General features: G+C 39.8%; 1 protein-coding gene and 1 pseudogene across 1 annotated transcript in view; both read right to left on the bottom strand.

Moving 5' to 3' along the window:
- The window catches only part of SCGB3A2 (secretoglobin family 3A member 2), a 120,479-nt gene that overhangs the window by 62,505 nt on the left and 30,032 nt on the right, over window positions 1–27,942 (bottom strand). The window lies entirely within an intron of this gene.
- LOC122741804 lies at window positions 12,910–13,775 on the bottom strand (annotated as a pseudogene).

Consider the following 27,942-nt stretch of genomic DNA (forward strand, 5'->3'; position numbering starts at 1 on the left):
GAAATCTATCCATGGGTCCCAGGTTAAGAATCCTTGCTCTAGTGGGAAGATAGGTGGCACAGTGGATAAAGCACCAGCCCTGGATTCAGGAGGACCTGAGTTCAAATCCAGCCTCAGACACTTGACACTTATAGATTGTGTGACCCTGGGCAAGTCACTTAACCCTCATTGCCCCACAAAAAAGAAAAAAAAGAAGAATCCTTACTCTAGGCAATTCTCATAGTCTCTAGGTTTGAGAGAAAGTGGCCCACCTGAATTTGTAGAAGGATTTTCCTCATCTTGGAATGCCCTATATCAATAACATCCCAGGTCCATTTCCTCTTTCCTATGTGTAGATAACAATCTAGTCCTTTTTTATTCAATAAACATTGTCATGTGGATCCAATGCTGGCCATCAAAAAAAAAAAAAGCTATGAAACAGCCCCTGCTCTCGAGGAGTTTACAAGGTAATGTGAGAATTAGAGCGCTACCAACCTGTTGAGAAAGATATTACAGGGAAGCTCCGCCATGAAAGGAACGCATGTGACTTAGCATGCGGAAGTGACCTTTTCTGAGGTTTTTGTAAAGAATTAATTGTTATTTGAGATTTTTATGCCTCCATGTGCTCAGGCCTGGGGCTCCGCAAACCGCACGGTGTTCCACCCACTGGTTGTAGCCACCAGGGCTTTGGCACCTCAGTCATCACCACTCGCTGACGCCTACATGGACCTGGCAAAATTATAATGATTGGAAGCCTAGTGAGGGCAGTCATGTGACTGTCAGAGCGGCCATCCCATTGGCTGGGACTGTGTGGGGTGTTTCTAGGTTTGGGGGAGAATTGGGCATTCTAGGTGGAAGCTGGAAAGTGACAGGCATTCTGCTGCGTATTTTCAGCTGATTCCTGGGTGGTGGTATTTTTTCAGGTATTATAATTTCCCTTTCTCCATTTTATTTCCTTTCCCTTGATCCTACTGATCCTGTTTGTGTGTGTGTGTGTGTTTTTTTAAGTTTGTTCTTGTTAAAATAAATCTTGTTCTGTTTTGAGGGAGGCTGCCGGTTTCCTTCCTTGCCCCAATATTGTGGCGAACTGCTTAGCTAGCACTCCCCAATTAAAAATTGGTCCCCACATTTTGAAGGTCAGATTGGCATCAGGAAGTGATGTCTGCCACCGTGGGTCCTGTCAATCAGAGCTACCAGCCAATTAGCTTGGAGCTGTGTGTGTGGATGGCCCTGGGAAACAAGCTAATTGGAACCACAGGCAGCAGAAACCCCAGAAAAGGTCACTTCCACACACTAAATCACATACGTTCTCTTTATGGCGGAGCTTCTCTACAATATCTTTCTCAACAGGTTGGTAGCGCTCTAATTCTCAAAGTAATGAGAGGAAAACTATGTAATAAAATAGCTATGATGCACGCATACACATAAAGAGGGAATTAAGGGCTAGATCCATGTAAAGTTCTGTAAGAAACTTGAGGAGGGAGAGGTCACTTAGGTAGTACAATGAGTGCTGGGCCTGAAGAGGGAAGGCCTGAGTTTAAACCAGCTCCTAGGTGTATGACCTCAGCCAAGTCACTTCAGTTTTTTCAACTATAAAGTGGGGATCATAGTAACACCTACTTCAAAAGGTTGCTGTGAGAATCAAGTCAGATGAGATTCAATAAGTTAGCATTTATAAAGCAGAGCAGTTGCCATGTAGGAGTGTAATGCCAGATTTAATCATCTAGATTCAAGTGAGATGGTTAACAAATATTTGAATCACCTGGATTTGATGGAACAGCCTTGTTATCCAAAGGAATTTGATGAAACCCTGGATTAATAGGATCAATAGGAACAAAATGGCCTTCAATTGAACTCCAAACTGAACCCAGATGAATAGCAGATTTGCCCCTACCTAGTGACTTCTTTTGCCTCAGGATAGTAAGCCCCTATCTTATGATAACATCTGGCTGTCCTCTTTCTAGCCAAACCCTTTTTTGGAATCCTGTAATCTTATCATGATGCTTCAGTATTTCCTCCATACTTGTTATAATTGAAATTGTTAAAATGCCTGTGTTCCTATATCATACTAATGAAACATTCTGTAAGCAATAGACAAAACAAAACAAAAAAACTTTATATACCCTCAGAAAAATGAAGATCCTGCTTGCTTGTCCTGCTTGCTTGTTATTGGGATGAAATAAATCTGTGCTTAGTTTTCCTACCAATTCTCTGATCTGATTATGTTCAGGTACTCATCTTTTGTAGGAGAAGTGGGATTGCCTTCTCTGATCTATTTAGGTGTGTTCCTGGTTTGTTCGAGGTGCTCACTTCTTGTAGGAGAGGTGGGAATTGCCTTCTCTGCTCTGTCTATGTGAGTTCCGGTTCTGTTTATTTTGTAGGAGGATAGGTACAAAAACTATATTAAATTTTCAACAGTAGGCACTTAAAAATGCTTGTTTTCACCCCTCTCCTGAGGGTGATAAGGATCATGGAAGCAGTGGCAACTGACCTGGGCCTTGAAGGAAAGGAGAAAACTTCAACTGACTAAAATTGAGTATGCCCCATTCCAGGGATGTGGGAGGGTACAAGTAAAGTCACAGAGACAGAAAAGAGTAGGATGATAGTAAGAGAAAGAGGATAATCCTGTTTGTCTGGCACATGAGATAACAAAAATCAGAGTAAACAGAGATAAGTCTTGCTTAGAAGATCAGGACCAGATTGTGAATGGGTATAAAATGCTGTAGAATAAGTGCCATAGAAAGGTGCCCCCAGAAAAGTGGGATGCTAATTCATGGTTGATGGAGTTGTGAACTGATTGAACTGCTCTGGAGAGCAATTTGGAACTATGCCCAAGCTATCAAACTATGTATACCCTTTGATCCAGCAATACCATTGCCAGGTTTACATCCCCAAAGACATCCCCCTAAAATGAAAAAGACCTACTGGTACAAAAATATTTATAGCAGTTCTTTTTGTGGTGGCTAAGAACTGGAAATCAAAGGAATGCCCATCAATTGAGGAATGGCTAAACAAGTTGTGGTATATGATGGTGATGGGATATATTGTGCTATAAGAAATGACAAGCAGGGTGACTTCAGAAAAGCCTGGAAAGACTTGTATGAACTGATATATAGTAATGTGAGAAGACCCATGAGAACGTTGTATGGAGAACTATGAATGACTCAACTATTCTTAGCAATACAATGATCCAAGTCAATCCCAAAGAATTAATAATGAAACATACTATCCACCTCCAGGGAAAGAACTGATACTGATTGAACACAGAATGAAGCACACTATTTTCACTTTCTTTCATTTTTTTCTTTTATTCAAGTTTTCTTATACAAAATGACCAATATGGAAATGGTTTACAAAATTGCACATGTAAAACCTACAACTGATTGCTTATAGCCTCAGGAAGGAGGGAAGAGAGAGAGAGATGGAATTTGGAACTCAACACTTTAAATAAAAAATGGTTATTTTTTTTAAAAAAGAAAGAAACATGTCCCCAAAGCAGCTCTTCCTATCTCAACAGCCTTGGAACTTCAGGAGGGTGCCATAAATGAGTCTCAGAAAGTGCCTATAATTTTTATTAGCTGTTTTAAACTCACCCAAGAGGAACATGAGACACCTGGTACCAAGAGAACAAGAGAATGGAGTATGGAAGAGGAGTTCAAGACAAAAGATAACACTAGGTCCTTTGTCTTGGGAAAGGGGGGGGGGTTCCCAGACTTTGGGTTTAATGATCTTTTGGTCAGAGAAGGAGGAAGGGACTCAGTGATGTTTCTGAAAGATGTTGACCCAGATTTACACATCCAAAATACACTTAAGCTCTAGTCATTCTTCCTGGTCAATATATGGGGATTCCTGAGTTCTATATTAATAAGACACCAAGCCAGCTTATTCTTCCATGGCTTTTTATGGAAATGAAAAAACAATACATGTTGTCCTTCTTTGACTGTCACAATAAATGTAGCTAGATAGGTACCAATAAATTTCTGCTCCCCTCTTCTGACTGTTTGGTCAAGGAATAGCTTCCAATAGAACAAATAAATAGCTAACAGGGCTGTTTACAGAAGACTGTGGCTTGCAAGGTATTTACTCCAGCCACAGAGTCAGTAATGTAAGTAGGAAAAAGGGAAGATGTAAAGGGTTGTAGGCTATATTGTGAAATACTACATGAGGTCTAAGCAGGATGGTTTTGATTGGTCCAGAATCATGGAAGCAATGTCATGTGAGATGACTTTCAAAAGATGGGGGAGGAATTAAACAAGGTAAAAAGATGGAGGATATTATAGACATAGGAAGCAATGTGATCAAAGGCAATGGGGTGGAAGAGCACAGGGAAGATTGAGCTGCCAAAAAGTAGTCCACATTATATTGAAAAAATTCCCTTGTTGCTGTTCAGTGATGTCTGACCTTTAGTGACCCCACTTTTGGCTTTGTTTCTTGGCAGCGATACTAGAGTGGTTTCCCATTTCCTTCTCCAACTCATTTTACAGATGAGGAAACTGAGGCAAACAGGGTGAAGTGACTTGTCCAGAGCCACACAGCCTTGGTTAGTATCTGAGGCCAGATTTGAACTCAGGAAGATGAATCTTCCTGACTCCAGGACTGGCACTTTATCAACTGCATCACCTCCCTGCCTTGAAAAAAAAAATTGAAAAAATTCCTAATTCTATAACAATCCAAGGTATATGAAATACTTTCCTCAAAAAGGCCTATGTATTTTATAGGGCAAGTAGTGTGACCCTCCCCCCCCTTTTACAGACTGGATAATAATGAGATTAAGCAATTTATTATGCAGCTAGTAAATTGTGGAGTTGGGATTCATATTCATGTCTTATCACCCTACAACAAAGGTTCCTTCTTTACTAGGCTGTCTTCCCTACTCCTAGAAGGCAGGATTGGAGTCAATAGAGGGAAGTTAGAGGGAGAAATTTTGATAGGGTTAACCATGAGCATGCTACCCACACACAGTGTCACATGGGTATGGTACCAACTTTCTTCTCTCTCTAGCTTCTCTTTTCCTGATCTCTGGCTGGCTGCACCCATAAGGGCAGGTTGGAGGTAACTCTGAAAAGCAACTGACATGCTGTGACAACTCACTTTCAGGGTGTTAAGGGTAGGCTTGGTGTGGGTGTGGGGGGTGAGACTGGTGTCTACTACTCACAACTCTGCCTCTAGAGGTTCTACTGGTGTGTTTCTATTTAAAGAAATTATGTAATGCTACAGCAATAACTCAGACATGAAACATGTACTAACAGAAGGCAAAGTGATAATAATCATAAAATAGCATAACATAACAGTCTGCCCCTAAACCTAGGTCACACTCTCCCAACAATATACAGTGCCTGTGGGGGATATTGGGCATAAACTTGTAGAAACCTAGTAGGGTGGCACGTGAAAGGAAAGGAAATTCATGTAACCATTATAATTCACAACTCTGAACTGCAGATCCTGAGGTCATTAGTCTCTTTAGAGAACAGCTTGCACAACATAACATCTCCTGGGCAGTATCACTCTTCTCCTGTTCTTCTCCACACTATTATTAGACAGTGCTGTTTCTCTGCTGCTCTCAGGGTTCTGAAAAAATGTTAAGCTGTTTTAGCAGATCTGAACCTTAATCCTGGGAAGGGCAATGCTTCCTGTATCTATTCCTATAGGTGGGTGCAATGGAAACATTAAATACTTTCAGTAAAAAGCAGTTCCTTAAGCCTAAGATCCTTAAAACTATTCAGGTCTCCTATCTGACCTTTGAAGGATTTCCTTTTCTTGTTGTTTATCATCCTTCATTCTCATAAAGGACCAATGACGTCACAAAAATGATGTCTTGAGTTGCAAGTGAATTGGATTTAAGTGAGGCAGAACTGTGCGAAGTCATCAACCTCACTCTTCTCCAGAATCAGCAGAGTCCAGTGACAAAACAAAAGTCAAGAAGACTAGCAATGGACCAGGATGCAATGGATTACCTTGGCCTTTCTAAACTATGGTCTTTCCAAGGTCTCAGTTTGTCTGAGGTCATGTGCATTCAGTGATTAAGGGCTAGGTAAGAATTGAGAGAAAAGATAGCCTAGATTGCGATCCCAAAAGAATCACTCTGGAAGGAGAAGACCCTCTGAGTTTCTGGCCAGAACAGAAAAAAATTGCTATCTACACTCATTCTGAGCCATCAGAACCTAAACAGTGAGCTAAAGAGGCTTGGACTAGAACCTATTATTGACCATTTAATGAAAGCCAGAGTGATTTGGGTTTAAAGGCATAGACAAGTAGCTCCATTTGAATTACAGTGGGCTTTTTCAAAACCTGTTTGTTCTGAGCTCTACTTCAAGAAATCATGAATGTAAACTATGCAAGAAAAAGTGTTCATTGTCCCAGCTTTTTTTTGGAGGAGGGGGGGGCTAAATAAAAAAATAGGAAATTAAAAAAACAATATAGCTCCAAACCCCAAGATATCTTACAAAATATAAGTGACCAAAATTATATTCCTTTGGACAGGGCACCCACATATAAGGGTATTACTCCCCATGTGGACAGAGGGACCACATATGATGATGAAAGAGGAGGAGGAGGAGGGAGAAGAAGAAGACAAGAATAAGAACAAGAAAAAGGAGGAGGAAGAAGAAGAGGAAGAAGAAGAGCATTGCCCATTACCTCAACATATTCTCTTTTAAGTCTGATAAAAAGTTAACTCAAAAAATATTACCATCACTTGAATTAATAAAAGATTTTTTCCACCTCTTAGTCACTTCAAGTTGGAGACCTTCCAAGGTTGAACAGATCTCTCCCTTTAGAAACTGGTTAGTCTTTCTATTTTTGTTGTCGTTCAGTCATTTCAGTCCTGTCCAACCTTCCATGACCCCATTTTGAGATTGTCTTGGCAAAGATACTGGAGTGGTTTGCTATTTCCTTCTCCAGCTCATTTTACAGATGAAGAAACTGAGGCAAACAAAGTTATGTGATTTGCCCAGGGTCACACAGCTAATAAGTGTCTGAAGCCAGATTTGAACTTATGAAGATGAGTCTTCCTGATGCCAAGTCCAGTGCTCTATCCACTTTACCACCTAGCTGTCCATCAGTCTTTCAATAAGAATTAAGAAAAAAAATATTGATCAAGGATATTTTTTCAGAATCCATAGTTAAAGAAACACTGTAAGGGTTTCCCATGCAGATTAGATAAAGGACTTCTGACTAAAGTACTGAGAAAACATGATTTCTTAATATATTAATATATGTTTTTAAGGAAGCAGGGGCCTTAGGGTGTTTCAGTGTCCTTTTTAATGACTTAAAAGCTCAGCAGCCTTTTCATGAGGATCATAGGTGACACTTCATAATCTACCCCTTCATTTTACAAATGAGGACATTGAGGCCCAGAGAGATCCAGTGACACTCTTAGAGTCACACAGATAATAGTATTTAAGATCATAGACCTAGAGTTACAAAGGACTTTCTAGGTGGTCTAATACAACCCCTGCATTTTTACAGATGAGGAAACTGAGACCCAGAGAGAATGTGACTTTCTCACAGAATTCAAGAACTAGAAGGTACCTCAGCAGTCATTTACTAAAACTCATTCATTAAAGGATTCCCTAGTGCCCCATGCCTCACAATGTATGTTGGGAAACAGTGTCTTACATTGGAAAGGGTGATGGAACATTAAAGTCAGAAGAACTAAGTTTGGTTTCCAGCTCTGCTAAGGTCTGTGTATAAATTACTTAACCACTCTGACTTTCAGCTTCTCATCTATAAATGAGGAGAATGAACTTAATGCTTTCTAAGATCCCACCCTAAATCTGCTAGCTTAATTGGTCACTCAGGGTTTCCCATTCTTTGCTACCTCTAAAAGATATTCATATACATCCTTGGAGTTTGTTTTACTTCAGATTAATCCCTCTCTTTACCTGCCCTCCCTCTAATTCTCCTCCCCCCTCTCACCACTTTTCCTCCTATTTCCCTATTGAGTGAAAAGTATTTCTGTACCCAACTGTGTATGTGTATGTCTCTATCTGACCAGTTCAGATGGAGTGAGATTCAAATGTTAGCCACTCTCCCACCACCACCTTGTTTATATAGATTTCTACTTACATAAAGTGATTAAGTAAGATAATTTCCCCATAACCTTCCTTTTCCTCCAACCTCCCCCAGTGTATTTATTTCCTTTTAAAAAAAACAATAATAAATACATCTAGGTTGGAACTTCAGAGTTTCTATATAGTTCCGATCTTTTCACCAGGAATGTTCAGTAGTCTTCTATTTCATTAAAGATTTATTTTTTTCTTCTGTCAGATTATACTCAGGTTTGCTGGGTAAGTTATTCTTGGCTATAAGCTTATATATTTTACAGTCTGGAATATTTTTTCTAAATTCTTCATTTGATTGGTGGTGGCTGCTAAATGATGTGTGATCTGATTATGGCTCCTTGGTACTTGAATTCTTTCTTTCTGTTGACTTACAGGATATTCCCATTGACCTGGAAGCTCTGGATTTTGGCTATAATATTCCTGAGAGTTTTCATTTGGGGGTTTCTTTCAGAAGGAGACCGATAGATTATATTTTCACTTTACTCTCTGTTCCTAAAAGATATGAGCATCTTTCTATTAAGATTTCTTGAAATATAATGGCTAGACTTTGTTGTTGTTTTTGTTATGTTTTTCAGGTAATTCAATAATTTGCTTTTCAGGGCAGTTGTTTTTGCTGTGAGATACCTTCCATTTTTTCTTATTTTTTAATTTGTCTTAATGACTTATTATCTGATATAGTCATTGGCTTCAATTGATCCATTCCTTTTTTCAGGGAGTTTTGTGCCTCTTACAATTCCTTTTCCAATTCTTTTTTTCTATAGTTCTTTTTTCTTTTTCATTTTTTCCTCTAGCACTCTTTTAATCTATTTTTTTAAAAAAATCAAACACATGCAAAAAAAACCCCAAAACTCTTTCATTCATCTGTATCAGGAATTCCGGTTGAATTTGTGTCCAAACTGTGCTTTTCTTTGAGACTTTGCTTATAGATATTTTAGAATCATTCTCTTCCATTGGATTTGTGTCTGAACTTTACCTGTCATCATAATAGCTTTTTTACAATGGGATTCTTTTATTGTTGGTTCATTTTCCAGAACTGATAATAGGGCTAGGCTTTTGGCACTTTTTTGGAGGGAGGGCAATGAAGGTTAAGTGACTTGCCCAGGGTCACACAGCTAGTAAGTGTTAAGCGTCTGAGGTTGGATTTGAACTCAGGTCCTCCTGAATCCAGGGCTGGTGCTTTATTCACTTGTCCACCTGGCTGCCCCACTTTTGGCACTTTTTGAGGGAAGTTCTAGTCCAGTTCTGATGCAACTTTCTTTAGGGTACTGAGTGTTGTGTTCTTCTGGTATTGTTGAGAGAACTCAGACTGGGGACCTGCAAGCTCTCAGAATTTTGTAGTCCCAAAGTGGCCTGATGCTGAGCAAAGTCTGAATACTTCCTCTCCTGGCCAAGCAGTCAGCTTTTGGTTATACTTAGCATGTACCAAGGTTTCATAGGAGCAATATCAACCTCATGTAGGCGAGCCTGGTTTTTCCTTAAAAGGTATCAAAACCATCCTCAAGACTTACCTGATCTAGAGAACTAATTTTCAAACCAATTACAAAGCTTCCTGGTGTCCTGAGTACAAAATCTAGGCCACAAGGAGTCCAGGAGCTCCTTCTTCAAGATTGACACATGCTTCTGATTGGACATGATGACAAAGGAAGAGGCAAGGAAACTGTTCCCAACTAAACCAATGCTATATCTTTGCTGAATATCTTTCCATGTTATTGTTAAGACAAACTCTTTTTTTAGGTTTAGATGATCTATGTGTGTCTCATGTCATTATATAACTTCACTACCAGAATAGCCTGAATCAGGTCTGGTCTTGAGCATGGAGCATCAAAAGAGATATGAATAGCTATGTCACAGAGTAGTGTGTGTCTGAAAGCCAGGTGGAGCAGTGGATGGAGAACTAAAATTGTAATCAGGAAAACCTGAGTTAAAATACTGCCTCAAGCACTTGTGACTTTGGGCAAGTCTCAACCTTTCTGTGCCTCAATTTCCTAATCTGTAAATGAGAGAGTTGGTCTTGATGGTCTCTAGGTTCCCTTCTAACTCTAAATATGTGATCTTGTGATCCCAATAGTACCCTTTGTCTTGATATCAATAAATTATAACCAACTAAGTTACTTGTGAGTATATGAGGGATGATTGGAAAATCTTGATTCACTTGTCAGTATTCCCACCATTCTCTTTTCACTCTTTTTATTATTAGGAGATACCCTGTTTTGCAGGGGGAAGGTCCAGCAAGCAAGCTGTGCTCTGAGCCTGGCATAACAACAATTTATTGCACCCACCCTCTGGATGAACTCCACTGTAGCTAAATCAGAATTGGCTCAAGCCAGCCCCATGTGGATCCTGAGTTCAGATGAGCACCTGCAGGAACCAAGTTCTAGTAACAAAGCCCTGCTATAAATAGCCTTTTTTTTAACAAGGCAAATTTGCCTCATTGTTGCTGTTATCCTTCACTGTCTGTCTCTTTGTCTAGCCACAACTTTATTTATCAAGGCTTAGCCTCACTACCTTGGGTCTCCTCTAGGAGGAATGTGTCTTGTTTCCCTCCTCGAGTGGAGTAAAGAAGGCTTTTTGCCAATAACCTCTGTGAACTCTTTAGTTTTATTTTGGTTTATTTTATTTTATTTTTCAGAGTTAAGAGTTGGCATAAAGCTTTTGCTATAGCCTCTGTGGGTCTTTGGTCAGAGTTGACAGTTGGTATAATAACCTCTGTGGCTCTTTGTTTTATTATTTTATTTTTTTCAGTTAACAGTTGGTGCATAACTATCTGTGTGACTTTTTGGTCACTTATTTCCAGAGTTCAATACACTGGACTTAACACCTTTTGCTAAGCTAGACACAACATTGTGGATTCTTGCTAAGGGGTTTACACCTTCCTAAGATGACACAGGGAATTCCTGATTGGTCTGTAGTGACTAGGGCTGCCCTAAGATGATTGTAGACTAAGAATCAAGAGAATGGTTTTCCCCCTTTGAAGTTGTCATCTCCTATCCCCTACCAGAGACAATGGTGGCTAACAGCAAAAGCACATGGCTGTAGAGATATGTGCGGATCTGCACCTTGAGTTCCTGGCTGCCTTCTTCTACCTTTCTGTTTCCTTTCCTGAGCACAGATGAGTAAGGAATCTTGAGAAATTGATGTTTCCAGCCTTAGCAGTTATTTCATGGGTCAAGAGTTCCTGAGTTCAGGCTTTGAGTGGCAATTGATCAGAGAGAGAATTTTATTAACAACACACTTTTCAGATGAGATGATCACCTCCAGGACCCAGACCCCAATTAGACTTTAGCTGCACCAGGCTGACCAGGTAATCAGAACCTCGAGAGTTGCTCAAACAGTACAGGTCTAAGGTAAACACAAAATATCCATTCAGCAGTCTCACAAAGTTTTTTTTACCTTCCAGAGTAGAGAGGACAATGGGCTACCTAAGTTATTTGTTTTTATATTTTTTTCCATGCATGCCTTTGAGTCCTTTGCACCTTATGTAGTTTTTGTGGTAGAGGAAATAAGTCACTATTCCATACTTGATATGCATATTAAGGGATCCTTTTATTCTCATTTTGGAGAGGACCTACATATAAGCCATACCCAAACTTTGTTTTAGAGATTTCACTAGAATTTAACTCCATGATGAAGGCAGAGCCCTAAGAGAGAAAGGCCTAATCCTACTGGAGTGGCCCCTCCCCCCAATAAAACCCAGGTCCATGTGATTCCAGAACTTGTTGAGTTCCCTTGGGTTATGGGGTACATGAGCCTGAACTGAATCTCTTCTTTATGAAGGCAGTTGAACAAGGAAGTGCCCTGATCAGCTCCTTGAAGTTTCTAGGAGAGCCATTATTTGGAATTCTGATCTTATCTCCCTAAGACAAGGTGCAGACATACCTATTTGCCAACTCAATGGAGATGAATGAGGATAAACATTTTGACTACAGTGGGTCAGAGTTTATGCTGGGCTTGTTTAAAAAAGAACAAACAAACAAAACAAAACAAAAAACAAAAAAACCCTGAGTCTGTCCTATAATCACCCATCCTTTCCCAAGAGATAAGAGTAGACTAGAACATAGCATCATGGCTGTCCTCTCTCTTGCTGAGATGGGCCACTGCTTCTCTTATTTTTCTTTTTGTTTTTATTTCACAAATATTCATTTTCTCTCCCTTCCAACTCAATTTCCCCATTTAAAAAAAAAGACAAATTTGTCACAAAATATTTGTAACAAGTATGCATAGCCAAGCAAGACAAATTACTATACTAACTGTCCAAAAATATATGCTTCATTTTGAACCAAATTCATCTCCTGTCAAGAGGTGGGTAGTATATAGTTCATCATCAATCCCTTGAAATCATGATGAGTCATCATTGCTCTAATCGTAGTCCTTAGTTCTTTCAAAAGCCATTTGTCTTTTTTTAGAGTCTTCTTGGTATTTATTGTTTTACAGCAGAATGCCCAACACAGATCATCATAACTGCCAAATCGTCAGCTGTGCAAAATATTATATATGGTGCTTAAGTACAAATAGGAGACATGATTTAAAAAAATAAATACTTAAACATTAATTTATGGTCCTACAAAAAGAGCATTTAAACTAGATGGTCTAAGTTGAACTGCCTCCTTGGACCCACAATAATTGTTATTTTCCCCAAAACCAATAGAATCAATATACTGAATCATCATCAGTTCCACCATGTGAATAATGGATCACAATAAATGAGTCCCTTTTTCCAAGAGCTTTCCTTGGCTCCTCTACAAACATGATGTGGTCTGGATAAAAAGACAGCAGGAATTTCTTGAATGTCAATGGTCCAAAATGCTACATATGGTTAAGTATTCTACATGATCTATATTCACTGGTTCAGTTTTTAGTTAGGATGTACTTAGATTACTTTCTTCAATTCATCATACAGGACAATCACGAAAGCTCCACCCATGTCTCTAAGAACACTGGACCAGGTACCCTTGAAGAAAGCTTTGCCACCCTCATCTTTAGCAATCTTCTTCCAGCAGTCAATTGTCCCAGTGCACATGATACCAACTCCTTTGTACCCAGACTGCATCATCATTCACCACCTTACTATATCAAAGGGATAGGAAACCACACCTGTTTGTACAATCAACCAACTTATCACAGCATGAGTGTTCTTCGGATCTGGGAGCATACTTTTTGCTGTATCATAGATTCCAAAGTAGGATGCTCTCTAGATAATGATACCCTGCACTGAGATGTTGAAACCTTGATACAAGCCATGAATTCCATCAGACTTGGTGATTTTCACAAGGCAGTCTCCCAGGCCTTTGAATTCTCTTTCAGTGCCAGATTTCCCAACATCAGCTGCCAAGAGGGTTCTTGCAAAATCCAAGGGGTAGACAAAACAGCTGCACCACCGAAGGCAAAATTGCCAGCAAAATACCTCCAAAATTGTGTGTTCTTGTCCACTCCTCCCCAAAACACCTGCTTATACTTATCCTTAAAAGCAAAGTTAAGGATCTGGGTGGGGAAATATCTGATGACATTTGTTAAATTACCCCACCAGAAGGAAAGCATCCCTTGTTTCTTTGGAATTCAGACTATACAATTCATCATTCCTTTGTACTGCTTATCTTCAGTAATTTGTTTACTTGCACACTGCACCTGCAATAATAGCTTGCCTCCCTCAGTGGGGGCCACCACAGTCTTGGAGAAAGCAGCAGCGATGCCACCATCCAGGAAGTCCTTGGTGAAAGAGATGGCCTGCTTTGTCATGGTTACAGACAGGGAAAGTGTTGGAGTTAGAAAGAGAAAGCTGGTGAGAGAGGGATGAAAGCTGAGGAACTCTGCTGTCTGCACAGACACTTGCTAGAGCTTGAACCAAAAGGAAAGCCATTTGACTTTACAATGTTATTGCCATTGTATAAATTGTTCCCCTGGTTCTGCTCATTTTACTCTATGGCTAAAACCTGAAACTCTCCTCTTGGATTAGGCGGGACAATTGCAATATCAACTGCAACATGCCTCTTTCCCAAGACAGCCAATAGTGGTGGTAAGGGGTGAAAGGAGTCTAGGGGGATAAGGGGGAAAAGGAAGGAGGAAGGAGGAAGTTATATGCATTTACCCAGTCCCTTCTAACCAATGTTCAGCACTCTCAAAATCTATCCATGAAGGGGATAACTCTGTGACTGATCCCCATTTTTTTCCACATTAATCATGTCATGAAAGAAGAAACAGAACAAAAGGGAAAAAAACATAGAAAACAAAAAAAGTGAAAATAGTATGCTTCAATCTGCAATCAGACTCTATAATTCTTTCTCTAGATGAGGATAGCATTTTCCATCATGAATCTTCCTTTATATTCATATACCACAACTTGTTCAACCATTCCCCAACTAATGAGTATCACCTCAATTTCCAATTCTTTGCCACCACAAAAAAATGCTGCTATAAATATTTTTGCACATGTATACCCTTTTCCCATTTTTAAAATCTCCTTGGGATACAGACCCAGGAGTGGTATTGCTGGATCAAAGGGTATGCACAGTTTGATTGCCCTTTAAGCATAATTCTAAATTGGTCTCCAGAATGTTTGGATCAATTCACAACTTTACTAACAATGTATTAGTGTCCCAATTTTCCACATTTCTCCAACATTTATCATTTCCCTTCTCTGCCATATTGGCCAATCTGATAAGTATGAGGTGGTACCTGAGAGTTGTTTTAATTTGCATTTCTCTAATCAATAGTGATTTAAAGCATTTTTCCAAATGACTATAACTTTATTTTCTTCATCTGAAAACTACCTGTTCATATTCTTTGACCATTTCTGATCCCCATTTTTAATATATTCAGCAGAAAGGCTTTGCTCTAACCACAACCCATCCCGATCTAACCAATTTATCCCCAATGAATAGACAAATGGGCACGCCCATATCTTTCACAAAGTCACTTTCTTTTTTTCTTTTTTTTGGGGGGGTGGGGCAGGACAATGAGGGTTAAGTGACTTGCCCAGGGTCACACAGCTAGTAACTGTCAAGTTTCTGAGGCCAAATTTGAACTCAGGTCCTCCTGAATCCAGAGCCAGAGCTTTATCCACTGCTCCACCTAGCTGCCCCTCCACAAAGTCACTTTCTAAAGGGCCCCTTAACTGAAGCTCATCAAATTGAGAGAGGAGGGAGAATTCCCTAATCAATGCCCCTGCACATAAATCTAGAATCTAACTGAAACATTTGGGCATCAGATCGGGTTTAAGAAAGAGAAGCTGTTGACTGTCTCACTTGAAGTGAACAAAGGTCAGGTGGAGCTCAACTAATTTCAGGCTGGTTGAGCCCCTGGGCAGTGTTTTAGAGCAGCTGGGCTCAACTGCCCCAGAGACAGGAGGCTTTGGGATGCAGAGGGAAGGAATTTGATTAGGAGATAGGAACATGCAGGAAAAGGGCATCCATTGGTGACCAGCCCCAGAACTAGAGATGAGCATGGGGCCTCAACAGGGGTAGGCAGAACACCGTTACCCTAATCACCTGTGAAAAGAGGTCAAGATGTGATGGCCTCTGAGATCCCTTCTGGTTCTAAATCCATGCTCCTTTTGTAAAGATGCGCCATCCCATTTGGCTCTAGTACGTCCACCAGGTTCAACCAAAGCTTCTTTTTATTGGATCAAACAATCAGGGCCCCAGCTGCAGCCTTGATCCTCAAAGCCAGGCAGGAGAGATTGGGTTGCTCCTTTCACATCAATTGGAGAAGCTTTCTCAGAATGGGGAAGAAGAGATTCTCAGGGGCTGGATGTGAGAACAAGCACGGAGCAAAGGGAGGACTGCACTATAGCAGAGAAAGGAGAGGCAAGGAAGATTCCTGGCCATGGGCATCATAGAAAAGAAGATCACAGGCTGAGACAATTTCCAAGAAAACGGCAGCTCTTTTCCTAACTTCCCCTCCCAAAGCCTGTGTACCCACAGACACTCTCACGTAATCTGATGTTTATTGCCCAAAGGTTTCCAGTAAATTGAATTTTGCTTCAATCACAAAGAACCAGGGGTTAACTTGTTGCTTAGTTGTTTTCAGTCATGTCTAACTCATTGTGACTACTGGCACATTTTCTTGCCAAAGATACTGAAATGGTTTGCCACTTCCTTCTCCAGTTCATTTTACATATGAGGAAACTGAGGCAAACAGGATTAAGTGACTTCTCCAGGGTCATTCAGCTAATGTCAGAGGCTGGATCTGAACTCGAGTCTTCCTCACTGCAGGCCTTGTGCTCTATCTAATTTGCCACCCAGATGCCCAAAGGGTTGACATCAATATAATTTTTGGTAAGAACTCAACCTATGTATAAGTATTAGGAATTTTTTCTAAGTGGGACTTGGAGAGCTTGTGACTAAACCCCGAACTTTTCATCTGAAATAAACTCCTGAAAGCCAAAAGGAAGGAATCTAAATGGATTGGCGGGGGGGGGGGGGGGGGGGGGGGGGGGGTAACATGTTGTTCCCAGGCTTGTTGTTGCTGTTTATCCTTCCTTCTCTAAGAGGACCATGACATCAATTTGTAGTGAATTGGATCTTAAAATGAACTAATCATTCTAACAGGGTGTTATGCTAAGAGATAAATGTCCCTCCCTGCCTTTCCCCCATGCACCAAGAAAAGGAAGAGAGAATTAGGGAAAATGAAATCAAATCCTGGGAAATCGAGAAGACCTGGCCCAGATCGAAGAAAGCTAGCATGACTTCAGAGACTTATACAGTATGGGACCTGCCACCACCCCATGAATCTTTTAAAAGTTGCTTTTGGTTTAGATTAGCACTAAGTCCATGTGTGGGTGTGGGTGTAGGGATGAGTCTTAGTGTTTAAACTGTTTAAACCACCTGTTCGAGATGCACTAGTTATACACTAGTGCTTCCACACTTTGTCATCTTCAGTAGCAGCTATAAAAGGCCAGGGAACATAGACATATCAAGACTTTTCTAGACTTTGCTGATTCTGGGAAAGAATCCTAGCCCTCATTCCAGCTGTCAGGTCATGAGTAAGTTCAAGAGTTCTCAGGGAGGAAGCATCCACAGGCTGCTCACACAGGAAAAAGTCAGACTGATGTCACAGAAACTCAGGGTTATTTCAGTAAGAACAAGCAGACCCACATCTTTCTCCATTTTCCCTGAAGTCCCCCTGTAAGGGCTTGCCTGAGAGATGAGTAGAGACAAAGGAAGCTTGGGTCAGCACCTCTTCACATGGCCTGGAAACGGCAACTAAAAGAGTTCTGTGTCCAAGGGGTCTTTGATCCCAGTTCCTGAAAGGATACACTTTTTTGTGGGAGATTCTACAGTTAGATTCAATGTGAATGTTATTCAAACTCTCCATTTTATAGATGGAAAAATCCAAGGCCCAGAAAGAGGAAGTGATTGGCCTAAGAGCTAGTTCCCTAACTAGCTCTTACTAACCAGGACAACCATCCAAGTCCCTCAACTCAAAAACATACCTTTTCCCACTCTAACTGTGCTTCTTTCCTTAATTTTTCAAAGCCATGGTTTCCTCTCAGGTAATAGCTGTTTGGCCTAGATGTTCTCAAATTTGCTTCCAGTTTGGCAGTGTGGGGTTCTGCATTTTGAGGTCCCTTCTAGATCTGACATTATAGGTTTTACATTCTAAAATCACTTATAGTCATTCCATAAGTTTTATTAAGTTCCTACTATGGGCCAGGAAGTGTGCTAAACACTGGGAATACAAAAAGAGGGGAAAGACAGTCCCTGCCTTCAAGGAGCTTACAATCAAATTGGGGAGACAAGCAAATAAATATCTATGAACAAACCATACACAGGATAAATAAGAAATAACTAAAAGAAGGAAGACATGAGAATTAACAATTTTAGTTGGGATTTGAACAAAGCTAGGGAAGCCAGGCAAGGGAAATGAGGAGGAGGGTGTTCTGGGTATGGTGGACAGCCAGAGAAAATGCCCAGAGCCAAGCTGTGGAGTGTCTTGTTTGTGGAGCATCCAGGAGGCCAATGTCACTGAAAGAATATGCATCAGAGAGTGAGGTGTAAAGAAGACTGGAAAGGTAGGAGAGGGCTTAGTTATGAAGGGCTTTGAAGGGCAAACAGAACATTTCTATTTGATCCTGGGGGTGATAGGAAGCTACTGGATTTTATTGAGTAAGAGAGTGACATGCTGAGACATGAGTTTTAGGAAAATTACTTTGGCAGCTGAATGAAATAATTTCAGCTAGAGGGTTATGTCATCTCTAGTCTAGAGTGTCCAGGTCTGACATTTTATGTTCTGGAACTTTTCACCTATTCAGCAGCAGTTCTCTATAGTTGGTGCAGTAGATAGAGCACTGGGCCTTGATTCAGGAAGATCTGAATTCAAATCCAACCTCAGACATTTAGCAGCTGTGTGACCTTGGACAAGTCACTTGATTCCTATTTTCCTCAATTTCATCAAGTGTAAAATAGGAATAATAATGGCACTTTACTCTCAGGGTTTTTGTGGGAATCAAATGAAATAATATTTGTAAAATTCTTAGCACAGTGCCTGTTACATAGTAGATACTTAATAAAGCTTGTGTCCTTCCTTCCTTATTTCCCTCCCTTCCTTCCTCCCTCCCTCTAGCCTTTCTTCCTTCTTCCTTCCTTTTTTCCTTACTTCCTTGCTTTTTCTTTCCTTATCTTCAACACCTCCTTTTTCCTTTCTTCTTCCTTCCTTCCTTCCTTCTTTGCTTCCTTTCTTCTTTCAGTGAAGAGCTGACATAGCATTCTGTGTAAAGAGTATCTATTCTGGTCTGATCTGTTAAGTTGTGGGGCAAAAGTGAATCACTGGGGGGCGGAGCCAAGATGGCAGAGAGGAAGCAGCAAGCTGCCTGAGCTCTCCTTCTGTTCCCTCAAAACGAACATTAAATCAAGCCTCTGGACGGATTCTGAAACTACAGAACCTGCAAAGAGACAGAGAGACACAGTCCTCCAACCAGAGATAATTTAGAAGACTTCAGGAAAAGGTCGGTCTGACTCGGGCAAAAGGGAGGCCCAGCACAGGGCAGCAACCCAGTGCCGAGGGGGTCGGGGCAAGTCAGCAGGAGCTGCAGGCCACAGCCGAACAACTGAGGCTCCCGGAACCTGGTTCAAAAATCTGGTGGCCAAGAAGGACAGTGGAAAAACCTACCTGCTCCAGCCGGGAGGGAGACGAACGGGTCAGGCGGGATCAGATGCCGGGGTCTGGTGCCTGGCTGGCCGAGCGCAATCAGACAGGAAGTGCAGGGTGGGGGATCTCCACACACCATAAAGGCCTCAGAGTAAAAGCCCTGTCACACAGCACCGATACCCCTGCACAAGAAGCCCAAAACAGGGACCCTGGTGCCCCCAGAGCAGACCTCAACTTAAAGAATAAATAAATAAGCTGCAATAATGAGTAAGAAGCAAAAAAGAGCCCTCTCCATTGAGAGCTTCTGTATCAATAGGGAAGAAGCCAACACAAACTCAGATGAGAACAATAGCCTCAAATTGTCTACATCTGAAGCCTCACAAGGGAAGGTGAATTGGTCTCAAGAACAAAAAGCCTTCCTGGAAGAGCTCAAAAAGGATTTTAAAAATCAATTGCAAGAGGTAGAAGAAAAAATGGGGAGAGAAATGAAAGCAAAACAAGAAAACTACAGAAAAAGAATCAGCAGCTTGGAAAAGGAAGCTGAAGAAAACAAAGCCTTAAAAAATTCATTTGGCCAAATGGAAAAAAAGCTGCATAATCTCACTGAAGAAAACACTACCTTAAAAATTAAAGTGGGACAGTTGGAAGATAAGGGATCCATGAGACACCAGGAATCAGTCAAACAGAATAAAAAAAATGAAAAAATAGAAGAAAATGTGAAATACCTCATTGGAAAGACAACTGATCTGGAAAACAGATCGAGGAGAGACAATTTGAGAATCATTGGACTGCCTGAAAGCCATTACCAGAAAAAGAATCTAGACACCATATTCCAGGAAATTATTAAGGAGAACTGCCCTGATATCATAGAATCAGAGGATAAAATCATCATTGAAAGAATCCACCGATCACCTCCTGAAAGAGACCCCAAAAGGAAAACTCCAAGGAATATTGTAGCCAAATTCCAGAATTATCAGGTGAAGGAGAAAATACTCCAAGCAGCCAGAAAGAAGCAATTTAAATATCATGGAGCCACAGTCAGGATTGCTCAGGACCTGGCAGCTTCAACATTAAAGGACTGCAAGGCTTGGAATATGATATTCCAGAAGGCAAAGGAGCTTGGATTGCAGCCGAGAATCTCTTACCCAGCAAAAATGTGCATTTTCTTTCAGGGGAAAAGATGGACATTTAATGACATTGGGGACTTTCAATCTTTCCTGGTGAAAAGACCAGAACTGAATAGAAAATTTGATCTCAACATACAAGACTCAAGAGAAGTTTAAAAAGGTAAACAGAGGGGAAAAAAAAAAAGTTACCCTATTAGGTTAAAGTGTTTATATCCCTACACAGGAAGATAATACTCATAACTCTTAAGAACTGTAAATATATTTGGGCAGAGAGAAGGACTTTATATAGAGGGTATAAATATAAATTGTCTTTGATGTGATGATACAAAAGAATTAAGGGGTTAAAAAGGGAGTCTATGGGGAGGAGAGGAAAGGGGAGGTGGAATGGGATGAATTATATCATATGAAGAGGTGGAAAAAAACCTATTACAATCGAGGGAAAGAAAGGAGGGGGGAACATTGTTTCAACCCTATTCTCATTAGATTTGACTCAAAGAGGGAACAACATATACGTTCATTGGGATAAAGAAGCTTAACTCATTCTTTAGGGAAACAAAAGGGGAAGGGAAAGGGGGGGACTGATAGAAGGGAGGACAAAAGCAAGGGAGAAAAGGGTAAAGAAAAGAGAGGGGGGTGATGAAAAGGGAGGGAAGATCGGGGGAGGCAGGGGTAAGAAGTAAAACGTCGGTGAAGAGGAATAGGGTGAAAAAAGGGGGGAAAAGTAGAAAGGGGGAAAATAGAATGGAGAGGAATAGACAGTCAGTAATAATAACTGTGAATGTGAATGGGATGAACTCTGCTATAAAACGGAAGTGAATTGCAGAGTGGATTAAAAACCAGAACCCTACAATATGCTGTTTACAAGAAACACATTTGAAGCAGAGAGATACACACAGAGTAAAGGTAAAAGGCTGGAGCAGAATATATTATGCCTCAGCTAAAGTAAAAAAGGCAGGGGTAGCAATCCTTATCTCAGACAAAGTGCAGGCAAAAATAGATCTCATTAAAAGAGATAAGGAAGGAAATTACATCTTACTTAAAGGTACTATAGATAATGAAGTAATATCAATATTAAATATGTATGCGCCAAGTGGTATAGCATCCAAGTTCTTAGAGGAGTAGTTAAATGAGTTACAAGAGGAATTAGACAGTAATACTATACTAGTGGGGGATCTGAATCTCCCCCTCTCAGAATTAGATAAATCTAGCCAAAAAATAAATAAGAAAGAAGTGAAAGAGGTGAATAGATTACTAGAAAAGTTAGACATGATAGATGTCTGGAGAAAATTGAATGGGGATAGAAAGGAATATACCTTTTTCTCAGCAGTACATGGCACATTTTCAAAAATTGACCATGCATTAGGGCACAAAAACATCATAGTCAAATGTAGAAAGGCAGAAATAGTAAATGCATCCTTCTCAGATCATGATGCAATAAAAATTACATGTAAGAAAGAGCCAGGGAAAAGTAGAATGAAAATCAATTGGAAACTAAATAATTTCATTCTAAAGAATGAATGGGCCAAACAAGAAATCATAGAAACAATCAATAACTTTATCCAAGAGAATGACAATAATGAGACAACATACCAAAATCTATGGGATGCAGCCAAAGCAGTGCTTAGGGGAAAATTTATAGCTCTAAATGCTTACATGAATAAGAAAGAGAAAGAGGAGATTAATGAATTGGGCATGCAACTTAAAAAGCTAGAAAAAGAACAAATCAGAAATCCCCAATTAGACACTAAATTAGAGATCCTGAAAATTAAAGGAGAAATTAATAAGATTGAAAGCAAAAAAACTATAGAATTAATCAATAAAACTAAGAGCTGGTTTTATGAAAAAACCAATAAAATAGATAAAATATTGGTTAATTTGATTAAAAAAAAGAAAGAAGAAAACCAAATTACCAGTATCAAAAATGAAAAGGGTGATGTTACCACCAATGAAGTGGAAATTAAAGCAATAATTAGGAAATATTTTGCCCAACTGTATGCCAATAAATTTGACAATCTAAATGAAATGGATGAATATTTACAAAAATACAAACTGCTCAGGTTAACTGAAGAGGAAATAAAATCCTTAAATAAACCCATATTAGAAAAAGAAATTGAACAAGCTATTAATGAACTCCCTAAGAAAAAATCCCCAGGGCCAGATGGGTTTACGGGTGAATTTTACCAAACATTTAAAGAACAATTAATTCCAATATTATACAAATTATTTGGAAAAATAGGTGAAGAAGGAGTTCTACCAAATTCGTTTTATGACACAAATATGGTGGTGATACCAAAACCAGGCAAAGCAAAAACAGAGAAAGAAAAGTATAGACCAATCTCCCTAATGAATATTGATGCTAAAATCTTAAATAAGATATTAGCAAGGAGATTACAGCAAGTGATCACCAGGATAATACACTATGACCAGGTGGGATTTATACCAGGAATGCAGGGCTGGTTCAACATTAGGAAAACTATTAACATAATCAACCACATCAATAAGAAAACCAACCAAAATCATATGATTATCTCAATAGATGCAGAGAAAGCTTTTGACAAGGTACAGCACCCATTCCTAATAAAAACACTAGAGAGTTTAGGAATAGGGGGAGCTTTCCTTAGAATAATAAACAGTATCTACCTAAAGCCATCAGCAAGTATTATATGCAATGGAGATAAATTAGAGGCCTTCCCAATAAGATCAGGGGTGAAACAGGGATGTCCATTATCTCCCCTATTATTTAATATTGTCCTAGAAATGTGAGCTTTAGCAATCAGAGAAGAGAAAGGAATTAAAGGAATTAGAATAGGCAAGGAGGAAACAAAACTATCACTCTTTGCAGATGATATGATGGTATACTTAAGGAATCCTCAAGAATCAAGTCAAAAATTACTTGAAACAATTAACAACTTTAGCAAAGTAGCAGGATATAAAATAAATCCACATAAATCATCAGCATTTCTATACATGACCAACAAAGTCCAGCAGCAAGAGATAGAAAGAGAAATTCCATTTAAAGTAACGGTAGATAATAAAAAATACTTGGGAGTCTACTTGCCAAGACAAACCCAGGAACTCTATGAACACAACTACCAAACACTCTTCACACAAATCAAATCAGATCTAAATAATTGGAAAGATATCAATTGCTCATGGATAGGCAGAGCTAATATAGTAAAAATGACAATACTGCCTAAATTAATTTACTTATTCAGTGCCATACCAATCAGACTACCTAAAAATTATTTTATACAGCTAGAAAAAATAATAACAAAATTCATCTGGAAAAACAAAAAATCAAGAATATCCAGGGAAATATTGAAAAAAAATTCACAGGAAGGTGGGTTAGCGGTACCAAACCTGGAGCTTTACTATAAAGCGGCAGTCATCAAAACTATCTGGTACTGGCTAAAAAATAGAGTGGTAGATCAATGGAATAGGCTAGACTCAGGAAATGCAGTAGTAAATGACACTAGTAATGTAGTGTTTGATAAACCCAAAGACTCCAGCTTCTGGGATAGGAACTCAGTATTTAACAAAAACTGCTGGGAAAACTGGAAGATAGTATGGCAGAAATTAGGCATAGACCAACATCTTACACCTTATACTAAAATAAGGTCAAAATGGATACATGATTTAGACATAAGAGGTGATACCATAGGTAAATTAGGAGAGAAAGGAATAGTGTACCTATCAGATCTTTGGAAAGGAAAACAGTTTTTGACCAAACAAGAGATAGAGTATATTATAAAAGGCAAAATGGATGATTTTGATTATATTAAATTTAAAAATTTTTGTACAAACAGAAGCAATGCATCCAAAATTGGAAGGGAGGCAGAAAGCTGGGAAACAATTTTTGAGGCCAGTGCTTCTGATAAAGGCCTCATCTCTAAAATATATAGGGAATTAAATCAAATTTATAAGAATCCAAGTCATTCCCCAATTGAGAAATGGTCAAAGGATATGAACAGGCAGTTTTCTGATGAAGAAACCAAAGCTATCTATTCCCATATGAAAAAATGATCTAAATCTCTAATGATTAGAGAGATGCAAATTAAAACAACTCTGAGGTACCACCTGACACCTATCAGATTGGCTAAAATGACAAAAAAGGAAGATAATAAATGTTGGAGAGGCTGTGGGAAAATTGGAACACTAATGCATTGTTGGTGGAGCTGTGACCTGATCCAACCATTCTGGAGAGCAATTTGGAATTATGCCCAAAGGGCAATAAAGCTGTGCATACCCTTTGACCCAGCAATTCCACTTTTAGGTCTTTTGCCCAAAGAAATCATGGAAGGGGGAAAGGGACCCACATGTACAAAAATATTTATAGCTGCTCTTTACGTGGTAGCAAGGAATTGGAAGTTGAGGGGGTGCCCATCAATTGGGGAATGGCTGGACAAGTTGTGGTATATGAATACAATGGAATACTATTGTGCTGTAAGAAATGATGAGCAGGAAGAGTTCAGAGAAACCTGGAGGGTCTTACGTGAGCTGATGATGAGTGAGATGAGCAGAACCAGAAGAACATTGTACACAGTATCATCAACATTGAGTGTTGACCTACTGTGATGGACTATATTCTTCTCACCAATGCAATGGTACAGAAGAGTTCCAGGGAACTCATGATAGAAGAGGATCTCCAAATCCAAGAAAAAAAAAAAAGAAAGAAAGAACTGTGGAGTATAGATGCTGATTGAACCATATTATTTCTTTTGTTTTGGGTGCTGTTGTTTTTTTTTCTATTTTGAGGTTTTGCATCACTGCTCTGATTTTTTCTCTTGTAACAGGATTAATGCAGAAATAGGATTAATGTTATTATGTGTATATATGTGTGTGTGTATATATCTATATCTATATGTATATGTATAGAGATATATAGATATAACCTATATCAGATTACCTGCTGTCTAGGGGAGGGGGGGAGGGAGGGGAGGGAGGGAGAAAAATCTGAAATTGTAAAGCTTGTATAAACAAAAGTTGAGAACTATCTTTACAGGTAATGGAAAAAATAAAATACCTTATACATTAAAAAAAAAAGTGAATCACTAATGTTTTAGGCCTTTTCTCCAAGGTAAAAGATGTGGGGGGAGGAGTGGGACAATCAACTTCTCCAAATTCATCCTCTTCCCTATGATTCCAAGCCTTGGCCAGAGGAAATGAACATCACCAGATGAACAACCAGTTTCCATACCATTCCCACCAACCTTCCAGTCAATCTCCAATTCCAAGTGACTTGAATTTAAGGGAGTGAATTCAGGTTCTTGGAACTTAGGGGAAGAAGCCATAGTCTGATGGTAGCTTGAATTCCTGAATTCCTCTTCATGCCCAAAGAGTTAATGTATCCTTAGGTTGCATTTCTAGAACTATGGGATTAGAATGAGGGTAGTGATAGCTCTGCTGTTCTCTGCCCTGGTGGGTCATCATTAAGGAAGGATTTTGATAAGCTAAAGTATATCCAGGGTCAGTCACCCAGGTTTCTGGGAAGACTGGAGGCCAAACCCTGTGAGGCTCTGTTGAAATAAGTAAGAACATGTAGCCTGTAGAAGAGAAACTCCAGGTAGAACATGGTCACTGTCTCCAAACATCTAAAGGACTGTTAGAAGTGACTGAGCGAGGGTGACTTGTTCTGTTTGGTCCCAAGAAGAAACAGGGAAGTAGAAAAATTGGGTAGCAATTTCAGAGAGGCAGATATTAGCTCCTTTCAAGGAAATCCTTCCTAGCAATGAGAGTGATCCAAAAATGGGCTGGGCTGCATCAGGAGGTAAACAGAATTCTTCAAGCAAAGGATTCTCTCACCCCCTTTCAGGGATGTTGTAGAAAGGACTCCTGCTCAGATAAAGCATAGACTAGGTTAATCCTTCAATGGTATGAGGATTGGACGACTTCTCTTTCTCCTTTGGTGGTGTCACCTGCAAAATGAGCATAAAGCAAGACTGTTGTTACTTTGTCATTTTAGTCATGTCTGACTCTTCATGACCACATTTAGGGTTTTTTTTGGCATTTCCTTCTCCAGCTCATTTTACACATGAGGAAACTGAGACAAACTGGATTAAATGACTTGCCCAGGGTCCCACATCTAGTAAATGTCTGAGGATGGATTTGAATTGATAAAGATGAACCTTATTGACTTCAGGGTTGGTGTTCCATTCACTGCCCTACCTTGCCACCCTCAAAGAAGGCAAGGTGGTCTTTCGTATATTTTCTAGTTCTAAAGGTCAGTGAAAGAAGCTGACTTAGAGAAGATTCAGAATGCTTATTCCCCCTTAATGAATGTTTATTCACTGTTTGGCTCAATGGTTGGTATAGATCCCTACCAGCTCCAAAGCTCTGAGACTCTGTGTTTCTAGGCCGACTGTAATGACTATGTAATTGGATGCCCCAGACAGTATGACCCTGTTTCTGGCACTAATGGAAAGACTTATGTAAATGAAGGTGTGCTTTGTTATGAAAATAAGTACCACTTGTAATTTCCTTAAAGATAACATTTTCAAACAATGTATTCATTTCCTAGAACCCAGAATTTGAAAGGGCCTTAGAAATCATCTAATACAGAAGGTCTTACCTAGGGTCCCAAGCTTGGCCCCCTGCCAATGGATCAGTGCAAAAAGTTGATGAGGTCCAATCATTTGGATGGGAAAAACTTATCTTTATTTTCAGTAACCACAACTGAAATTTCTCATTTCCTTCACTTAGGAAAGTAGGCAACAAACTGCCAAACTCTCTCTCTCTCTCTCTCTCTCTCTCTCTCTCTCTCTCTCTCTCTCTCTCTCTCTCTCTCTCTCTCTCTCTCTCTCACACACACACACACACACACACACACACACACACACACACACATCTACACCATTTCAAAACAAAACATTCCTCTCAAAGAGACCATGATGAAGAGAATACTGACTTGCTCAGGGCTTCCCAGGTCATAACTTACATAAAAGAAATTTAACGTTAATCCAGTGCTCTTTCTATTATATGATGGTACCTCTAAGTACTTGCATCTGTCTAAATAGGAACAAGTTCCACACAGTCAGCTGGATCAAATGGACAGTGAGAGAAGAGTAGAGAAGTTAGAAATTGGGCCACCCCTACTACTTTGTCAAGGAATAAAGTACAGTGGACAGTGAGGAGTCTCTCATAAAGAATTCCCTTGAGTACATTTATCAACATGGAAGGGGGGGGGAGAAATGCTGGTCTTGGAGCCTGGAAACTTGGGATCTAGGCTTAACTCAGATCTGATCTTGACCCATCATTTAGGCCAGGTCACTGCCCTTCTGTAAAATTAGGTTTCCTCTTCTGTCACATGGAGGATTTGGACAAGATGGTATTTAACTTCCATTCCCTGAACTCCTTTACAGAGTCAAGAGGTTTGGGCTGTATATTCCTCCTGGCAGCAAGCCAATGAGTGCTACCCAGAGGGGATGCTTCTGCATAGGTTAAGGGTCAAGGGGTTAGGGCATGGCCTCCAAGACAAAGCCCATGCACCTCAACTCTGATTCCCCTCTACCACCATATTCACTGGCCTGGATTTGCTATATTCCTTTTCCTCAAGGGTTCTCAACACTCTAGCTGGAGACACCAGACACATACACTTGATATAATAGAGGAATCAGGAGGGCTAAATAGCCTGCTGTGTACTCATAGATTCATTGTTGGTTAATCTCCTTCATGCACTCTGAATCTCAGCCCAG

Source organism: Dromiciops gliroides, chromosome 2, assembly GCF_019393635.1.
Source record: "Dromiciops gliroides isolate mDroGli1 chromosome 2, mDroGli1.pri, whole genome shotgun sequence".
Lineage (NCBI taxonomy): Eukaryota > Metazoa > Chordata > Mammalia > Microbiotheria > Microbiotheriidae > Dromiciops > Dromiciops gliroides.